The sequence below is a fragment of the Panthera pardus genome, unplaced genomic scaffold (assembly GCF_024362965.1).
Source record: "Panthera pardus isolate Hobbes unplaced genomic scaffold, ASM2436296v1 HiC_scaffold_2, whole genome shotgun sequence".
Taxonomy (NCBI): domain Eukaryota; kingdom Metazoa; phylum Chordata; class Mammalia; order Carnivora; family Felidae; genus Panthera; species Panthera pardus.
This window is the reverse complement of record NW_026526765.1, coordinates 64,741,209-64,756,513: the sequence shown is the minus strand read 5'-3', so window position 1 is coordinate 64,756,513 and position 15,305 is coordinate 64,741,209. Positions and strand designations below refer to the sequence as shown.

Here is a 15,305-nt window from a genome sequence, read left to right as displayed (position 1 = left end):
GCCAGAGGTCTTGTCTGATTCCCCATTATGATTCCTGGGTCACCGTTCCCTTCATCAACTGATGCCTGATGTAAGTCTGGACTTTGAATCGTACCTTAATCAGACCCCCAAACCCTTACTCCAATAGAAGGATCAATTTACAATTGTGTCAGCATCTGCAATATGGAGCTCTGACTGGCTCCTGGCCTCAGGCTGCTTTCTCCCTTCATGGCAGCCTATGCCCCCAACCTAGAGATCTTCCACTGAAGTGGGTACCACTAAAGGGCCCTTCTCTGCCATGAAGAGAAGAATCTGTCACTCTAAAGATAAAGGAAGATCCAGTCCAAGTTCTGATATATTGTAAAGATTTCTAAAGGAAATTCAGCTTTGTGGTGCCCCCCACCAAGCCAAGGTTTCTACCTTTTTTTCTCAGTCCTATCTATGGTTCTGGTTATCTCTGAGATACCTCGATCTTTGGAAGGCCCTGAACGTTCCCAGGACATCATCCTTGGGGTCTCCCCTGTGCTGTGGGTCCCAGTCTAAGCTAAGCTTGAGTTCCAGGAAGCTTCTCCCTTGGTAGGTCCTAAAGTTGGGTCCATTAGCAAACTCAAAACAACTCAAGTCAATTAAAGCCAAGTCAACTTAGCTCAACTCAACTCAACTCAACTCAACCCAATGCATACTTACTGTGTATCTCTTTGACTATACATACTACCCTATGGGTAGGGTAGTTTTGGGAGAGGTAGAATACAACAGCTGCCTATCCATCTTTGCCTATCTGTACTACCCTATGGATAGGCTCCAGTTTTGGGAGAGGTAGAATCCAACAGTTAACAGCACACAATGCTTATTCTCAAGGAGCTTTCTGTTTTCCTAGATTCCAGACTCTGACTTTTCTTTGAGCTGAGGGAACTCCTTGTACAAGGAGCAGGAGAAAAAGCTTCATTTTCTGGCCTGGAGACATCCCAACCAACAGTGTAATTCTTGGGGTCTGCTCTTCAAGACTTCTCAAACTACCCTTCTGGGGTTGTTTGATTTTAAGATTTCAGATTGCAGAGTCAGTTGGTCCCTTACTCTTTAGGATATGGTTCATATGGGTTCTGAGTCTCGCATTTATTCACAAACTTGCACTGAGCCCTTACTATGTGCTGGACACTTTATAGACATTATCTCATTTAATTTTTATAGCAATCCATGTGGATGCAGGGCCAGTATGTGGTCAGTTGGAATTTAACCCAGCCCTAATTCCAAGGCCCATACGCTTTCCATGTCATTCCATGGTCTCTTAGAACAACTGGATAAAATCCATAATAAAGAATAGAGATCACCGAATGTTTAAACAAACATATTCCATATGGAAGGAAGGAGTGGATTAATGAATATTTTATGTAAAGCAAAATCTCATCTGACCAGTTTATTAGAATTCTTTGAGAAGAAAACTATATAGGGAGATAAAGGGTGACTTTCACAAAAAGCCTTTGTCAAGTTTCTATCCTAAAGCCTATTAATAAAATTGATTCATTATAGAGTTGGGCAGAGGTGGGTGGTGAGTGGGAGGGAGTCTATTTTTGCTTGGATAGAGAACTGGCTTAGAGACAAGAAAGAGAGGGTGGGGATAAATGGGTGCTTTTTCAAATGGAGAACTAGGGTTCCCCAGGAATTGGTGCTGAGTTTGGTCTTATATAATACCCAATGCACATGTATTGAGTGCCCAGTGTGTGCAGTTCCTGCAGTAAGTATTGGGGATAACCCCCAAACCAGACTTAGTTCCCCTCCTGGAGGAGCTCAAGGAAAGAGGTGCTCAGTGACATCTCCAAGGTTTCAGAAGACAGGAAGCTCCTGAGGGGCTGAAATGCCAAGACATTGGAGATAAAGCTGAAGAAGGTGGCTGGGAAAGGGGAAAGAGCCCCAGGCAGCAATCAGAAGTTTCGAGCTCTCGGAACAGCTCTGTCACTGACTCGCTGTGTGACCCTGGGCAAGGCCCTTCCCTCTCTGGGTCTCAGTTTTCTCTCCTATCTATACAAGGAAGGAATTGGACTCGATGCTCTGTAAGGGTGTGGTGTTTTGGATGGAGGACAATGATTTGAAATAGAACTTGGTTATGAGAAAGTCTCTCTTTCCTGTGGCCAACATGTCTCCTTCTGTCCCTGCACTGAGATGGGGGACCACTCTGTCTCTCTGTCTCTCTCATTTGTGAACAGTGAGGACGAGGCAGAGAGCCATGAGGTCTGTGATGCTGGGGCTCAGAGCCCAGCCTGGAATCCCTCAGTGGCATTCATTGCGAGTGACTCAGCATCATAAATAGCTCCCATCTGGATGAGCAACGATATCTATAGCGATCAAGCGATCTCTATATCCACACACACTCTCTCTGTGCAAATATGTGGCTCACTGTATGCTAAATACGAGGTGGCCTGGAGACGTTCCTCCTCTTAAAAGACTATTTGGTATGAAACTCAAGACTGTTTATTTAAAGAAACAAGTTTACAACTATGCACATTGGATTACTGGTAGTGGGTGGTGGGGAAGAGGCGATGTGGATGAAGGGCTGCTGGGTGTGATCCGCGCTTGGGGGCCACCCGACAGAGAGGCTGAGGCCAACCACTCCACCTTTATCCTTCTGTCTGCAGCAGGAGGGGTAGTGGACACCACACATGAGATGCTTGAAATCCTGGGGTGGGGGTGTGGGGATTGGGATAGTGTTGAGCTCATCAACGCAGAAAGCCACAGTTAGCAGAAAAAAACATAGGAACTGGGGTAACAGGAGAGCCAGATTCCAGCCTGCTCTGCCCTGCCATTGATCTTGGTCAGTTCATTAATTCACTCATTCATTCATCAAGCATGTAGCAAGCACAGACAATATGCACAGGCCATATGGGGATAACAGACAAGAAAATGTAGGTTGGAATTCAGGCTTAGCCACCTGCCAGCTGTAAGTGCTTTCCCCTCTCTGTGCGTCTGTCTCCTTATCTGTAAATTGGGGATAATACCCCCTAAGGTTTTTTTGGGGGGAGCATCATGGAAGGAGATAATGCACAAGAAAGTGTTTCTCTGTTGTAAACGACTCTGAAAATGCAAGCTAGCACCATTCCACCATATTGCCCAGTTGATTCAGCTCCTTTCTACTTAGGAGTGGTCTTGGTGATCACAGAGGGGAAATGTCATCATGAACCCCTTCACTGGGGCCCCAGGAGTGGGGAGGCCTGAACACCATCCATGGAATGACCCTGGACAGTACTCTTACCTTTGCTTCTTGGCTGAGCTGAGATGTAGGGGCCTTCAGTCAATGAGCAGAGCAGGTAGCATGCCAGAGCTGCACAGATCCCTGGAAGAGAAGAGAGGGTGTTGAGGAGTAAAGGGAGAGGACTTTTGGGGTGGTTGGCTTTCTGAATGGGCACTGAACCCCAGGCTCCACTAAAGACATACTCTTGCTTCTCCTGAGGCCACTACTGATCCCCTGGGTTTCATCAAGGGGCTGGGCAAGATGGGACTCTACCTGGCATCAGACCCAACCCCAGGCCCCACCTCACCTACTCCCCTGACATCAGTTGCCCATCTTGGTCACTGGTTCAGGCAACTCTTGTATGGTACCACTGACCACACTGCTTTCTGGCTTAAATGTGATCTCTGACTATGTCAATGGATGGGATTTACTGTCAGTCATACTTGGGTTTGAATTCTGGCTTTGGGAAAATCCATTACGTCTCCCCAAGCCTCAGTTTCCTTATGTATAAAATGGGGCTACTAACTGCACAACCCCCTACATTAAATGCCGTACAAATGCTGGTTGTAATTACTGTTGTCAGTGTTGACTAAAAATATCTGTGAAGATATCTATTACATTGCAGACCCTCAAATTTTAGTTACCTGCCTCTGCTTTCTCCTAGGAGGCACCAAGCATTCAAGGGTACATTCCATGACTGTATCCCGAGCCTTGCACAAGTCCTGACAGAAAGTGGGCACCCATTAGACATTTGTTGACTGAGCGGTGCTCAGCAAGTTTGCTAGGTCTGCTCTCACAAAGCTAGGGCTAGTGAAGTTGATGTTCTCCCATTTTACAGACGAGAACACAGGCACCCAGAGGGGAGGCCATTCTGCTCCACCTCCCACCGGGGGAGCCTGTGGAGCCAGATCAGAACCCTCAGTCCCCACTCTGCCCCCTGCTGCAGTCAGGGCCTCTCCTGGCTGGGCACCGAAGCCTCGGCAACTTCAGGGGCCTGTGTACAACCTGGTGCCACCTCCTCGACTGTTTTCCCTTCCTCCCGTAACCACAGTCCTGCTGTGACTCAAGAAAGGGGAGACTCTTGTGTCGTTTCCAGAGGTGGGGACTGAGGATTTGCCCGGGATGATAGACACAGTATAGGTAAAGCAGGGACTCCAACAATCAGCCCACTCAAGCCCCTTTCCGTGACCGGTCGTCTTCTGGGACCACCCTGGGACCACAGTACCTAACCCTTTGGCCTCCACTGCTCCAGGGCATTGCTGCCTCCCTACACAATGTCCTCCACCCCCAATCCCACCTCTAGACTAGGAGCTCAGCGAGGCAGGGCCCCGCTGATTCCCCAGGGCCTGGCACTTAGCGGGACTTGACAAATATCTGGTGGGTGAGTGAATGAATGAGTAAATAGTGGCTGAATGGCTGTGTCAGGCCATGTTCTAAAAGCTGGGGACACCGCAGGGAAAAGGACAAGCATGCTCCGGCTCTCAGAGCTGAATTTAAAACAAGCAACTGGATTAGAAACAGGGCAGATGTTACTGTTTTCTGACTGGCTAGGTGGGGAAGTGGGCCCCCTGACTGCCCACAGAGCATCTTAGAGCAAAGAGTGACCTCCCTGGCCTCAGGCAGGGCCACAGGCACGCCAGGTGGGGAGGCCGACCTTTAAGAAGGCCAGGAGAGAACGGTGGCACAATTAAGTATTGAATGTCTACCTACTGCTAAGTTGCAAACAGCTGGCACATTTCCTGGCCCAGGGTAGATACTCTTTTGTGCAGTGAATGAACCCGTTTGTTCAATGCCTGGGCAGAGAGTATGTCAGGATGACTCAGGTCTAGGGGCTGGTGGGAATCAAGGGTGCTGACGATCAGAATGATGATGACGTACACTTGAACGGGGCTTCACTGTTCTCGGAGCCCTTTCGCACAGCGGTTACTATTCTCCCGGTGCAGGTGACGGATACACTGAGCGTGCACGTGTTAGCGAGCACGCCGGGCTGGGCACGGGCGGCACTGACATAAACAACAGGGCAACGGCCGCACTTTCGCTGTATCTGTGATGTACCAAGCCCTTCACATCCACGATCTCTAATACTCCCATTAGCCTGGCAAGGCCAAGGTCACAATCCCCATCACACAGAGGAGGGCACAGAGACTCAGAGAAGTCTTGATCTTGCACAGTTGGAACCTGGGTCTTGCTCTAGGAGTGAGATGTAAAAAGCCCACAGTCTAATGGGGACACAAACAGGAAAGCGGATAGTTAACACACAAGGTGACATCCCCGGAAATGCAGGCTCGTCAGAGGTGCCTCACTGCCCGGAGGCCTCAGGGAGGGCTTCCCTGAGAAGGTGAGTCTGAAGCTGAGGCTTAGAGGACAGAGGAGCAGGAAAGCCTTTGCAGGCAGAAAGAACAGCATCTGCAAAGGTGTGGAGAGAGCATGGTCCCACTTGGAGGAATGTGACTTATCTAGATCCTTGGGGACAAAGATGAAGCTGGGAGGTTGTCGGGGTCAGTTATGAGGAGCTTTAGGGGGACATGGACTTTACCCAGAGGGTGATGGAGAGCCACTGCAGGGCTCAGCTTGTGCCCTAGGGAGCTCCTTCTGAGGGCAGGGTCTGGATTGGGGGGATAGGTAGCAGGACCTGTGCTTGATGAGGTCTGGGGTAGAGGGAGAAGTAGACTCTGCCTCCTGGCTGGGGCGGTGCATAGAGGTGGAAGGTCTGGAGACTCAACTCTCCCATTGGCTGACCTACCCGGCGGAGTTAGAGGTCCTCCTCCAGGCCCCAGTGAGGAGCCTGTCCTGACGACAGGTCCTCATCTTTACCCCAGGCTCAGCAAAGCCCTCTTCTGCCACCTGACTGCTCCCAAATTGTGTCCTAGCAACCTCACAGCTCTCACCTTGGCAACACCAGCTTCTACACTCCCTTCCTCTGATTAGGCTGGAAAGGAAGGCAGATCTGGATGCCTACTGTCCAGCAGACATGCCCAGGGAACCAGCCGGGGCCGCCCACAGCCGGTGCCACTGGCTTCGTCAGGTGGAGCCTGGCCATTCAGATGCAGGAGGTGGGTCTGGACACAGGACGGGACTCTGGACAGAACCCTTGTGAGCTGGCTTCTGACCCAGGGCTGTTGCTCTGTCTGAGTGACCTTGGACAAGTCTCTTCCTCTCCCTGGGCCTCAGGTTTTCCCTTCTGTAAAATAAGGGGGTTGAATAACACTATCTCTAGAGTCTAATATTATCTTATTCCATTTTTAACCTTTTCCCATGGTTATTGTTAGATGCTCTGTTGCTGGCACAGATTTTGGTTTCAGACCCTAGGGGTTTAAATCCTGGTTTGCTTAGCCAAATCACTACCTCTCTGAGCCTTGATTTTTTTTCCTCTGTAAAATGAATATATTTCATGCTATCTTACCCAGGGAGTTATAAGAGTCTGTTGAAATGGTATAGATGAAAGTGCTTTATAAATGGCAAAGAGCTATACAAATGTTATCTATTTCATCACATAGGCTGTACTCAGTAACCATTTACTGAACCCCCTCCACCCCTCTCACCACCAGCAACAATTGCAAGCATTTATTGAACACTTACTACGTGCCGAGCTTTGTGCTGAGGTTTTACTCATATTATCTCATTTTATTTTCACAGCAACCGTATAAGGTATTTGCTATTATTTTTCCCATTTATCGGATAAATAATGGAGGACCTAAATGGTTTTGTATAAGAGCCCAGCCAGACTCCCTGGCTTTACAACTTGACCGTTTAAAATGTACTGAGTTGGCCACCTCGGGATCTCTTCTCCCTCTCTTGGGTTTTTCCTCTTGCCTGAAGTCAGGATCTAACTCGGGGTTTGGTGGGCAAAGGGGCAACGCATCATTTATTGAGCATCTTCAAAGTGCCAAGAATTGGCCAGCTTCTCAGGCTTTTACATGCTTGCCAATCCCTTGGGGGTCCCATTAAAATGCGAATTCTGATTCAGTGGGTCTGCCATGCAGCTAAGGTTCCGCCTTCCTAACAAATTCCTAGGAGACGCTGATGTTGCTGGTCCAGGGACCACACTTGGAGTAGCCAGGTGCTAGAGGGCTACAAATCTTTCCTTATTGACTCTTGGGGACCAGGTCTTCTTAGCCCTGGGGTCACAGATGGGGCAGATGAGGCTTGAGAGGCACTGAGCCTCACTCAGGGTCCCAGAGCATACAAGGGGTGAGTTTGAACTTTGGTCCACTTGGGGGTACACGGCTCCAGGGCTGCCTGCCAAGCGACACCTCCTGGCTGTGGGTCCCCGCTTGGGTTTCTGTCCCCATAGCCAGGATGGAGTGTGGTCTCTGAGGCGCCTACTAGGGACTGTTTCTTACTTTCAGTTTGTCATGAGCCGTCCCATTCTGGATGCTGGCTTCCGGTGGGAACAGGGCCCCGGCCCAGGAAGTGTTCCTGCAGTTGAGCGAACATCTCTGGGTCAGGATTAGATCCTGCACGTGTCTGATTCACCCCATTTGTCTTACCCCCAAACTGGCTCTTTTAGAATCCTGTCCTCATTTAAACATTTTAATATTTTCTTCATTATGGATTCTTTGGCTCCAATTTTGTTTATAAAAAAATACTGCACAACATGTTATGTATCTTGACGGCTGCATTTTTTGGCACGCTTCTACATTTTGCACCTGAGGCAGGTGCCTCTCTCCCTCGCCTAACCCCCTAGTCCAGCGGCCTTATGTCTTCTCCCTCCCCTCGCTGCCTCATAGCATTAGGGATGCCGCCTGCAAGCCACGGCGGTGCCCATCCAGCATCTAGCCAGCTGACCGATGCATTTATTTCCCAGCAGGGGAACCCATCACTTTGTTTGCCCTTTGGCTGACCTGCTCTAGAGATAGCAGCAGGAACTGTAGGCCTGAAGGGGGTCCAGGTGGTCACTTTGATGTGGGCTTTGCCCTACCAGGCCCCGTATCGGTGATGAGACGGAGAGAAGACTCTTAACTACGATTTAGATGATGCCACCCCTCTGCTTCACCCAGTCGTCAAGGCCCTGCCTACTCTGGCCCCGGTCAACCTCTCTGCTCTTATATCTACCACCCTCTCCCTCGCTGGCTTGACTTCCGTCATGCACCTTTGTCAGGCTTCTTCCTACCTCAGGACCTTTGCACTTGTCCATAGCCAGCTGCTTCTCCTTGTCCAGATGTCAGCTTTGATGCCTGTTCCTTCAAGCCCTGCCTGCCTTATATAAACAGCCCCAACAGCCCCTGCCTCCTTGACACACCCCCTCTCTTATTTCCTTCCTAGCACTTATATAACTTGGTGAAATGATTTTATTGTTGACTTGCTTCCTTTCTGTCTCTCGAATAGAACGTGAGCTCAGGGACAGCCTGGACCTTATCTTGTCTGTCTTATTCTTCATTGTCTTTCCAGCTCCTCCAACAGCTACTGGCCCATCACAGGTGCTCAGTGAGTATTGAGGAATTGGTGAGCCATACCCTGGGCTTCAGTTTCCACATTTGTGAAATGGGATTACAACCTGAACCCCACATGGTCAGAATCAAAAACAAAATGACCCAGTGGGGCCAGCGGTATTATCCCCATTGTTTAGGTGATGAATTTGAAGCTCAGAGAAACGATGGGACTTGCCCAAAGTCACCGGCAGGATGTGCTGGGGCTGGGGCTCTCTCCAGGATGCACCGGGCCCCACGCCCTGCCTGGAGCAGGCAGGCATTCAGGAATGGATAGCTGCATCCGAGTTCCTCTGAGTGTCCTGCCATCTGCTGCTTGAACTGCAAGACCCTCCTTGCCCGCTAGGCTGTCACAGCTTCGTGACGAGTCAGGGACAGGAATTCTAATGGCTGTTTTCTGGTGGAACACAAAGGCCTGCCTCTTGCAAATGTAGAGATGCATTTTCTCCGCAGTGGCAATTACCACACTGGATGTCTGGGGAACGCTTTTCATCTTCCAGGCACTTCACCAAGATTAACTTCTGAACCTATGCAGCAATGCTCGTTGTAGCTTGAGTAGGTGTCTGGGGCAGCGTGGGCGGCAGTGTCTTTGGTCACAGGAGGACCTGGGGTTCAGAGGGCTGGAGGCCCCCAGGTCAACATCTCTAGGAGTTTGGTCTGTTTTCTTGAGAGCAGCTTCTCCACGGTCCAAAACGCATTGACCTTCTTGGGAATCCAAGGCTTCTGACTTTCCCTGCATGATTTGATTTAGTCGTGTGCTCCACAAACACTTACTGTGGGTTACCGAGGCCTCCTTCTAACCCTGAGAATGAAACGGGGGAACAAAATACGTACTGTCCTTCCCTTGCTATGATATTGAATCAGTCAGGGAGACCGAGGACAGCGTCCCTCCTATAACTGGCTGTGTGACTGTGGATAGGTCCCTTTCCCTCTCAAGGCCTTTGGGCTTTAGCTTATTCTCCTCCCCACGATCCCCTGCTTAAAGTCCTTTAATGGCTCCTTGTTGCATACAGAGAAGGTGAGCATGCCTGGCCTGGTCTTCAAGGTCCCTCAGAGCTGGGCTCCTACTCGACCTTTTCCGCCAGAGGCTCCTGCTCTCGGACGTGCTCCATTTTTATTTATTCATATGTCACTTTCTAGGTGCTTTCCAGGCACTGTCTGAGTGCTTCCCAAAATTTAACTTGGCTAACCCTCACAGAAATCCCTTGAAATTAGTATTGTGATTCTCATCGTCTCCATTTTCAAGATGAGGACATCGAGACGCAGAGTAGTAAGTAACTTGTGGAAGTCCACAAAGCTACTGAATGGAAGGGTTGGGATTTGAACCCAGGCAGCCTGGCTCGCATTTCAGGCACTCTGTTGCTGCTAAGTTGCCTTCCTCTGTCCTGGGCACCAGCCCTACCCTCTCCTTTTCTAAGTGCAATCCAACAGCCATGGCCCACTTCCACAAACCCCTGCCCAGTGCCTCCCAGACTGAATGAGTTCTTCTTGGCTCTGTGTTCCCATAATGCCTTGCACATCCCTCCCCATGGCCGCCCTTCCCACAGGGTTCTGTATTCTGGTTCATGTCCTGTCTCCTCTGCTGGATGCTGAGCATCTCAAGGGGTGAAGCTGTGTCTCACCTTCTCTGCCTGCTCGATGCCCAGCCCAGCATACTCGTATCACCCATTCCTCAATGCAGTAACCAGAGGCATCTTTTTAAAGCAAAAGCAGTTTTTATCACCCTCCTGCTTAAAATCATCCAGTGATAATCCACTGAATTTAGAACAAAATCCCAAATCCTGACCATGGCTTAGAAGACTCTGCATGATGGACTGGTCCCTGCCCCCTCTCCACCCTCATCTACACTGGCCCTCTGCCTGTCCCCAAAGAGTCCAGGCTCACATTTAAGGACTCTTCCAGAGCTGTTTCCTGAGCCTGGAATGTTTGGCCCCATATCCTCACGTGATTGACTTCTTATTATTTGGGCCTTAGTTTCATGTTGCCATTTCAGACAGACCTTCCCTATCTGTCCTTCTGTATGCTTAAAAGTCTTCACACTTACTTTTTAATTGTTATTAATGACTGTGTCTACTGCAAGTTTATAAGCCCCATGGAAGCAGGGATCTGAGGTGTCTTGTTCAGTACCTGTAACCATGCCTGACACAGAGTAGCCACTCAAAGAGTAAATGTTGGAGGAAGTATAAATGCTTATCTGTTGAAATTCACCTAGGCCCAGATAATATAATACAGGTTTCCCCTGCTATTTGAAAGTAGAGCATTCTTATGAAACCTTTTTAAAACCCAAATGGTGTAAAGCAAAGAAGCAATTATCTTTTTGTAAAAGTGAAATCCTTTTCAAATTTCTTTTGGCTAGTGAAAACAGGTACTAATATAGGTCTTCCATAAAAGTGATATGACATAAAGTGAACTTTCAGATAGTGTGGAAAAACCTGTATTAATATAATATAATATAATATAATATAATATAATATAATATAATGCAATATATAATATGATATAATATAATATAACATAACATAATATAACATAATATATATCTGAACTGGTCTCACCTCAGGCTAAAAGCTGGGATAATTTCATAAGCTGAAATTCACTATCTTTATCACCTTGCCTGCAATCATACTCCCAGACATAAGGCAATTTTATTGACCATTCTCTGCTGACTTCCCTTCACGAGGGATGCTTAGAACTCCTTACATGTGCCTTAATTGTCCACCTAAGACTCAGGGAAACTTGTGAGATACTGCCTTCCCCATTTTGCAGGCAGGGACATCCCTGAAAAGCAAAATGCTGACTTGTGAAGTGCCCAGAGCCTGATGGGAGCACACATACCCGTCACATCCATCACATTTCATCAGTAACAGGAGAGACTTCATGCTCCAGAAAGGCACAAGAATTCTGCGTCCTGTCAGGACTTGGGCCAAACATTACTCATATCTCAGAGAAATGGCGGTCTGTCGCTAAGAGGAATGTGCAGCCCAGTTGGGGGCAAATGGAAAAGAGAGACTTCATATTCATCTGGTTAAGACAGGCAGGATGAGCAAAAATGCAGAAATAAGGTTTGGGTGTCTGACTGCAGAAATGTGTTAATGAGAACCAAGGGGAGAGACAGGAGATGCATGCAGTGGCCAGAATATAGGTACCACCGTTGTAGACTTTCTGTGAAAGGATATGGAAGGGAAATGAGTCAAGGTATCTCAAAGACCAACTGCCACACATTGTCATCCTCTTGAGAACCAGGAAGGACATTTCTTGCCCCACTTTCCCTCCTCCTTCCAGCCTCTTTGAGCTCTGGAAGGAAATGGCATCCCAGTTTTAGGGGCTGAGAAACTCTAAGACCCAGTCTTCGAGGCAGAATGGTGAACTGACAAAAACTCTGGATTATGAGTTCAAAGGTCTCGGCTGCAGTCTCAGCACTGTGGAGCTTTGGGCAAACTCCTTCCTATCTCTGTCCCTTGTCTTCCTCATCTGTAAAAAGTGGCTGTTGGGTTTGATGATTTCCAAATCCAGGATTTCCATGACTTCAAGCCTTCTGTCCTTATAAGCTTATAGTTCAGATTACTTTGAAAGAGAAGCTCTCGCTTTTGTCTTTTTCTTTATGGGCTCAATTTGTCTTTTGATTATTGTCTTCAAATAGTACTGGCCTCTAGCCACAGTGTAGGCAGTGGAGATAAACAATTCTGGCTTTGTAAAATCTGTTGAGGGCTGATGTACCCTCCATTTTTTTCTGAAATAGTTTCTCTAATGCACATGACTTATCATCTCAGGGTGGATCTCTCGCAACACTTTCTGCTAAGGACAGGAATGTTCAGAACAGATTGAGGAATGAAAGTCAGAGTTTGAGGTAGAGACTTCTAAGGTAGAACAATATTTGAATGGCAGGGTGTTGTTGTTGATGTTAAAATCCTTCTGCACTAAGTGATATGATGTCTTGGATTTGCTTCAAGATATGTCTCTCTCTCCCTCTGTGTGTGTGTGTGTGTGTGTGTGTGTGTGTGTGTGTGTGTGTCTGAGTGTGATGAGAGTGGGTGTGGGTAAAGATGAAACAAAATTGGTCAACCGTTGAAGCTGGATGACGGGTATGTGGGGGTTTATTATACTATTCTTTCTATTTTTTAAAGTATCACTGAAATATTTCATCACAGAAGAAGGCCCTTTGGAGACTGGCTTCAGCTTTTCTCTCTACTCTCATTTCACAAGGACTTTCTGGCGCAGTGACATCACGCTGGTGGCTCTGATCTCACACCTCTTGGCCTTTGCACACAGTTCCAAGTGTCTGAGGTACCTTTCCTCTCCTTTCCCCACAGCTCATCACTCCTGCCTCTGAGATCCTATATAGCCTTGTGTACTCACCTTAGTATAGCACTTATCACATCACATTGCAACTGTTTTCTGCTTCCTTTGCTGGTCTGTGTCCTCCTCAGGACACGTCTCTGACTCCCCAGTGCACAGCCAGTGCACATAAGAGGTCTTCAGCACATGTTTACAGAGGGAATAGTAGCAGAAAGGATAGCTCATTTTTTGAGTACTTATTATGTGCCAGGCACTTCCCTAAGCTTATTATATAGGTATTTCATTAAATCCTCACCACAAGTGGGTACTATTAACCTGTCTTATCAGAAGGTCACTCTCCCAAGGTCACATGCTAGTAAGTGACAGAGCTGAGATTTGGACTCAGAATGGAAACAACTCTGCTCTTCTCCCGGCATCTGGGGCTTTAAAACACTTCCCCATGAATGTTATACAACAGGCCCAGGATTTTGGGAGCTCGGGCTTTAGGCCCAATTCTACTTAATTGCTAAGTGACCTTGGGCAAATCACCTCTGCCCCCTATACCGGACTCCCGGGTCTCTGGTTGAGACTACCCGGGATTGAGAGGGTCACGTGAGGCAAGGGCCCTCCCAGCTTCAGCTCACAGAGAAAAGGTTTCCTCTTCCACATTTGGTTTTCTCCCGCTGAACTGGCTTCTCTGTTTGGGAACCTCCCAGCTTCTCATGCTCCTTCAACCTCTTTTCTTACTACCTGCAGCCTCCCAGAGCCAAGCCTAGTTCACAACCTGCTGCTTCTGGGGTCTCTCCCTTCCCCCCTTCGTTCCTCTCCGGCATCACTCCGGAGGTGGGGAGCGGAGTAGCTGCCCAGTTCGTGAGGCTTCCCCGCGGTTTCTCGGCCCCCTCCCCCCACGGAAACTCAGCCTCACACTTTCTAGGGATGTTCCGGGGACAGCCTGAGTCAGTGATTGCAGCTGTCAGCCTCGGGTATCTGTGTTAGGCTCTCTGAAGGAAGTCCATGGTCCTGAGTTAGGGTGGAAGTGGGGGTCTGGAGGGAAGAAGGGGCAGTGCATTCCTCCCTTCTAGCCTAGGCCCAGCCGCCCCACTGGAGTCCTGGACCCTTCTGTGCCTGTCTCTCCTTCCACCCTCTTTCCGACTTCCAACTGGGACCCGCCATTGCACGGCCAGGCCTTGGTGAACTGCAGACCCAAGCCAGAGACGCGCGATTGTGACTGAGCTCCCCTCCCCAGCTCGCCCCAGACACTGCTCTGGGGAAGCCGAAATCCCCGATCGATGCAACCACCCACCCGCAAGGAACGAGGGAGGCCCCAGCCCCTCGGCTTTGTTCGCGGCTCGCCAGGAAGCAGGCGGCCGGTAAGAGCTGTCTGCCACCGCGGTGTTGACGCGGGGAGCGGAGTCCACGGGGACGAGGGACTGTCCTCGGAGGCCGTGGCACTGAACCCGGACCCAACGAGGAGAGGAGCCGGCGGATGGCCGTTGTAGGCAGGTGCAGTGCTGACCTGAGGAGAGGACCCAGCTGGGCGAGGGGAGCTGTCCCCGAGGTGGTGCTGAAGCGAGAAGGGGCCCGTGGCTCCCTCCGCCTCTCCCCGGAAGAGCCGGTGGCGGCTGAGAGCTACCGGGAGAAGGAAAGAGGACCGGAGGAAGCCACCCTCAGGGAGCTCGCCGGCGCGGGGCCTATGGCTAGGGTCTCTCCGGCGAACCTGCTCCAGCGGAGGAGGTGGCGGCTCAGCAGCAGAGAGCGAGCGTGCGTTCTACGAACCTGTTGGAGGCTGCAGCTCCTCCGCGGCCGACCAGGGCGCCCGGGACCGAGATTCTGGCGCGCGTCTCCTTCCCCCTTCCTGCACTCCTCCGCGGAGGCGCTCCCTCCTGCCTGGGCTAGCACATGTGCACACCGGGGGCGCCCAGCCCCTCTTCGGTCCGCCCCGAGTGTCAGCCGAGCTGCAGGGCACAAAGCCGAGAGGCCTCCCCCAAGGGCAGACCCGCTCCCAGGGAGACCCAAGCTTCCTGAGATAGGAGGCGGGGGCTGGCGACGGGGACCAGAGAGGGCGCCAGCAGTGAAATCAAGAGGGAGACATGGGGGGAGCTCCCCATAGAGTCAGTTCTGCCCTGAAGTTTGGGAACATAGGGTCCTGTCACTTAGAGAACAAAGGGCTTCCTGCCTTGGAAGTCTCTCTTCCCTGCCCCCATTTCTGTGACCAGTTAACCAAAGGCAGGTTTTGTACTTGCTCTGTTGAAGTACCTGTAGTACCATGTCCTAGAGAGGGCTTTCCAAGCCTTCCATATGTACAGTGCATTCATAAAAAATACAAACTCTTTGGTGTGGTACTGAAGGTCCTTCACCAGGAAGACCCAGGCTGCCTTTCCAGCTGTTTCCAAAAGGAC

General features: G+C 49.7%; 1 protein-coding gene across 1 annotated transcript in view; it reads right to left on the bottom strand.

The window, feature by feature from the left end:
- CPLX2 (complexin 2) overlaps window positions 1–14,927 on the bottom strand; it is an 84,888-nt gene extending 69,961 nt beyond the window's left edge. Inside the window, exons 1-2 of the mRNA XM_053907107.1 lie at window positions 14,683–14,927; window positions 3,224–3,304 (exon numbers count right to left, since the gene is read on the bottom strand). The gene's annotated coding sequence lies outside the window, so the exon portion shown is untranslated. The remainder of the gene's footprint in view (window positions 1–3,223; window positions 3,305–14,682) is intronic.
- Between the last annotated feature and the right edge of the window lie 378 nt (window positions 14,928–15,305).